The sequence below is a fragment of the Acomys minous genome, assembly GCF_964271855.1.
Source record: "Acomys minous genome assembly, chromosome: 6".
NCBI classification, from domain to species: Eukaryota; Metazoa; Chordata; class Mammalia; order Rodentia; family Muridae; genus Acomys; species Acomys minous.
The window spans coordinates 11,696,302-11,702,375 of NC_140487.1; positions in this window are offsets into that span (position 1 = coordinate 11,696,302).

The following is a 6,074-nucleotide window of genomic DNA, read 5'->3' on the forward strand; positions in this document are numbered from 1 at the left end:
AAGTTACAATAAAACCAGGCACAAACCCTTATATCAAGGGTGCACAAGGCAACTCAATAGGAGGAAAAGGGTCTAAAAAGTAGGCAAAATAATAAGAGTCACTCCTACTGTTAGGAGCCCCACAAGATTATACCAAGCTACACAACCATAACACACAAGAAGAGAACCTAGCTCAGACCCATGCAGGCTCCCTGACTGTCAGTTCAGTCTCTGTGAGCACCTATAAGACTTGCTTAGTTAATTCTGTGGCTGTGTTCTCCTGCTGTCCTTGACCCCTCTGGCTCTTGCAGGCCTGCCCCCCACACCCCCCACCCCTCCACTTCTGCAGGGTTACCCTGGCTCCACCTATTGTTTGGCTGTGGGTCTCTGCATCTCCCAGTAGTTGCTGGATGACACCTCTCTGATGACAATTGGGCTAGCCACTGATCGATGAGTATATAAAAAAATTATCATTAGTAGTTATTTCACTGAATTTTCCCCCAGGTGTGTTTGGTTCTATCCTGGGTCTCTGAGCTGTCTTGTGTCTAGATACTGGCCATTAAGGAAGTGGCAGGTGTGGGCTCCATTTTGTGGTGTGGGCCTTAAGTTGGACCAAACCTGGGAGACACTACTCAAATTGGCTAGCTTTTGGGGGACAACGTCAAAATACCTTTTTATAGAACTGACTATATCATAGAACTGTTAAGTATGACTATACTTAACAGGAATGTTATTAACTATAAGTATATCAATACATATAAATAAATGAAATAGCTGACAGCGGTAAGTGGTTGCACATATAAACAGATACATTAAAAACACAAGTTCAAATAGATAGTCGGAATAATCTCTTTGATATCAGTAGAAAAAATGTACAAAAACATTTTTATTATAACTTTTGGAAAATTAAACAATAAACATGTAGAGCTCAGAAATATTTAAGCCAGTTTGCCTATTACTTTCAAGCCTAAGTTCCATCCCAGGAATGTAATACTAAATTTTGAAAATGTTTGGCTTTTCATTGAATTTGCATAATTTCAGAAAATTTAAAATATTCATAGAGATCACCCATTTTTAGCATAGAAATAAGCCATATTTTCTCCTGATGTCATATCTGTTTAATGCAGTCATACTTTGAGGTATTCTTCCACTTTATGGCTCATATGTGCTCTTGTAAGACTATGCTGTCATGACCAGTACGGTGATGGCCACTGACCTCTCACAGCCATCCTAACCCAGTGATCTGAGCTTGCCTATGCACTTTCATGACATAACCAAATAAGTTATGTTTTTGGTTGTTTTAGTGGCTCTTCCATCACTTGGAGTAATCCCAGGGTTAAAAAAAAATGGAGCATAGATTTCCCTTATTTCTAGCATGCAACAATAACTTTCTACATTTCAGTGGTCTTTTCAGAATCATAAAACGAAAGCCTTTCCTTTAATCAAACTGAGTACAAGAAGAAAAAATATGCAAACCCACGCATACCATGATCTAATTATCCACCCATCTTATTATCTATCTATCTATCTATCTATCTATCTATCATCTATCTATCAGCTGTCTATCTATCTATCAGCTGTCTATCTATCTATCTATCTTTCTATCTATCTATCTATCAGCTGTCTATCTATCTATCTATCTATCAGCTGTTTATCTATCTATCTATCTATCATCTATCTATCTATCTATCTATTTATCTATCATCTATCTATCAGCTGTCTATCTATCTATCTATCTATCATCTATCTATCTATCTATCTTTCTATCTATCTATCTATCAGCTGTCTATCTATCTATCTATCTATCTATCTATCTATCTTTCTATCAATCTATCAGCTGTCTATCTATCTATCATCTATCTATCTATCTATCTTTCTATCTATCTATCAGCTGTCTATCTATCTATCTATCTATCTTTCTATCAATCTATCAGCTGTCTATCTATCTATCATCTATCTATCTATCTATCTATCTATCATCTATCTATCTATCTTTCTATCTATCTATCTATCTATCATCTATCTATCTATCAATCTATCTATCTATCATCTATCTATCTATCATCTATCTATCTATCTATCTAGCCTATCTAACATCTATCTATATATTCATCTATTACCTATCTCCTATTAGCTAAATTATATTAGTAAACAATATACTCAGTTATGAGAGGTAAATTGTTTGTAATTAAAAACTTGTTAAGAAATATTGCTTCAGAATTTTAATATAAATTTAAGTGTCTCCATATTTGTCATATTTGATAATAAGCTTAATCTTTGTTATACTAAATATCTTGATGCATGTGTAAATATATGGATATATATTTGTTTGGAGAAACTTGTTGTGGGATAGGATGATAAAGCATGGAAGAGCTATTCTCTTAACCAGCTTAATACATTCATTAGTTCCTTGTGGCTGGTGTAGCTATAATGCATCGTCAGAAGCATATTTTCACCAGATAAGATATCCTGAGCAAAAGTACTGATGGAAAGTGGGGTTTAAAGCAGGTGACATTGTATAGCGAGAAGGAAATCAAGTCGTTCCTTCTTCATGTCCTCTGTCTTTTCTCATATATTAAATAAACGTAGCTGTAGAACCATTTCCTGTGTCAGTAGCATACTATTTCGAAAAGTGATAAGTAAGATTAAAATGCTAGTTCTCATGTATTCTCTGTGGTGTTAGACACTTTGAATTATAGTGTGCAATTAAATGGTGGAAGTAATTTCAGATAGAGCTGTAACCAACAATTTCGGAAATAAAAATGTAACTAAAGGTTACCTTAAGTTAGGTATGGAAACCAGTTGTAGTAGCACACGCCTTTAATCCCAGCACTCGAGAGGCAGAGGCAGGTGGATCACTGTGAGTTTGACGCCAGCCTTTTTAAGTGAGTCCAGGATGGCCAAGGCTGCACAGAGAAACCATGTCTTGAAAAACAAAACCAATAAAGCAAGCAAGCAAGCAAGCAAGCAAACAAACAAAAAAGTTAGGATGGAGTGCAATACCTGACTGAAATCTCAGGTAACTAGTCATCTAGTTGGTGGTTACATTCTAAGGGGTGAAACTTCTGGGAAAGACAAAACTCAGGCTCAGAATCTACAATGCACAGTCACCACTGACAGATCCAATGCATGTAACAATATAGGCAAATAAAGTAAAGAGTCGTTCAAAGATTAAACAAGGCCGGTGGAGACACAAACAAATGCTACTAGGAATTCAAAGGGCCATTTCTGAAATATCTTGATTTTAAAGTAGATATAAATCGATTTTATTGTGATGTATGGAGCATGAATTCAATATTGATTCATTCCCTTGTGAAAAACTCCCTAAAAACAAGTTAGCATGAATACATGCCAGGCATAGCTCTCTGTAACTTGTAAGTTCTAATTATAAAAGTGAATTTACTGTATATTTTTAAAAAGAAATGGAATGTTCTGCATGCTCCCAGCAAGATGTGGGTGCATTCCTCTACTTTTTCTCAATTTATTTGGGGTACCAAATCTCTTACTGAACCTGGAGCTCAATACTTTACATAAACTGGCTGGCCCACACGTCCCTTCATCCACTTGTCTTTTCTTCCTGCACTGGGATTAAAGCTGGTTTTGTACATGGGCGAGGAGGATGCAAACTCAAGTTCTGATGTTTGTTTGAGAAGCATCACTGAGCCTTGTGCCAAGGCCCTCATAGTGAACTTTCAAGACTATTCCATTTAGAACATTAACAATCATGAAAATAATGACCTCCCTGCAATTTTGCTTATTGATGAGATAAATTAGAAAATATCTTCCAATGACTTATTTCTGACGAGTTCCGTCTCCACTGGAATTATGACATTGACTTTGTGGCTGTAGCTGATGGCAGCAAGTCTAGCCTGACCCCCACTTAGAAAACTGAATGCAAGGGAGTTTGACAGCTTTTTGGTTGTTTTGCTTACAATGTAGTAATATTTACTACTTGTTGTCCACAGTATAGAAATTTAGCCCAAAACTCAAAGACATAGGAAAAACATATTGTGACACACACGCTTTAACATTTTTTGAGAGGCACAAACAAGAAAATTACAACCGTTTGTAATTTTTTTACTTTTAGTTGTTATGGCAATGTCGACTTATCTCTCTGGCCACACATAAAATGAATGGATATAAATACATGGTCAGAAATTGTGTAGATATATTTAATCCTTGCTTTCCTGCCTTAATATAATTAGTTGTTCTCACAGGTATTATCTTCAGCCCTGCTTTCTTTGTTGTTTTTTTTTTTTAATTTTTCTATCACAAAGACACAATTGACTTTGATACTTCATTCTAGGTTTAATATTTGGATAAATATAATTGTTTGCTATCTCCTTTATCAAATGTATTTCTATTAATTTCTCCAATATACTTTGAGTTCTGCTCTGTAGTAGTTGGGCATTATTGATTGGAATACATTAGGAATAAGACATACATGGCATAATTAGTGAGAACACAGGACGAGAGGAACCTTTTGGAGACCATGAGTCTGATCACTGCTTTCACTGTAGTGTTGATTCTGTGAGCATAAACACATACCAAATGTTAGCAACTGTTATACTTTTATTATGCCAAGTTTATTGTATTTCATTTGTGTATTGACAAAGGTACTTTTAAAAAGTATAATCTAAAAGAAAAGTTGTAAAATATCTTCAAATTCAGACTAAAATGTGAGCATATAGGAAAGTCTGTCTCTTCCTTATGAATAGGGCATTGTTTTTTTCCATTTTTTTCTCCTTTATTAATTTATTCTTGTTACATCTCAGTGGTTATCCCATCCCTTGTATCCTCCCATTCTTCCCTCCCTCCCATTTTCCCCTTATTCCCCTCCCCTATGACTATTCCTGAGAGGGATTACCTCCCCCTGTCTATGTTCAGATGTAAGTAGGACTAAGGTATGTAGTGGAGTGGGAAAAGCAGTAAGGTGGTGGCTGAGAATTCCAGACAAACAGGAGAGATAAAATGCATGATGCTGGAGGCTGGAGAGATGGTTCATAGGTTAAGAGCACTGTCCTTCCAAAGGTCCTGAGTTCAATTCCCAGAAACCACATAGTGGCTCACAACCATCTATAATGGGATCTGATGACTTCTTCTACCCTGCAGGCACACATGGGGGCAGAGTACTGTACATAATAAATAAATAAATCTTTAAAAAACCATAATTCTGAATTATGAAGGAAAATAATGGAAAATCCAATGAACAATATTTTAAAGGAAAGAAACATAAATGCTATTTAAACAAATGGTGTAGAATAGTAAGAAAAATGTTGAGAATTAGAAGAGACCAAAAGCTATCGAACCCCAGAATTACACTTTATCCTAAAGGCAAAGATTGCAAAGTGAGCCCGTGATACTATATGTTCTGCATGTACATGCCCATGTCTATGACTGTATATGTTTTCCTTACTGTGACTCTTGTGTAGGGAAGTATTTGTGCATAATTTAAGTTGAACAAGTTGAATTAATGTCTCTTTCTATATGTTAAGTGAGTGGCTTTTGCCATGGAAGTGCCATGTTACTTTTATGATGTCTGTCCCTGATTTTTCACTGCTGTTTGCCACACAGGCATTTAACCAGCAGACTTCAACAACCTTGTTGATTAATTGTAGATGGCAGGGAAAGAGGGGAAGATAATTTCGTGCCTCAGATGTTCTAAGTTAGAAAATCTGGATACATGACAGTTAACTTTCATTCAGTTTTTTAACACTCAAAATGCAGCAAGCTAAGAAAATAGTTCAGTTATGGAGTGCAAGGAGCTTGCACAGCAGTAGAATAAACGACTCAAGTAAGCAGATGTGTGGATTTGTACTCGAGCAGATGGATTGAGGAGTTGGCTTCCAAAAGAAGTTAAAGTGATTTCATTTTAGACCAGGACTGGAGACAGGCTTACACCTACTCCATGGGTAGAAAGAGAATATGAAAAGAACCTGAGAATTAGCTGAAACTCCAGTAAGGAAGCTGGCACCAATTAAAGAGCTAGAAAGTTGCTTACAAGTCAAAAGAGAGAAAGACCAGGAATTGCCTACACGTGGCTTAGTGCATGGGACTCCATCTTTTTCTACTTCAGCATTAAAATTTAAAACAAG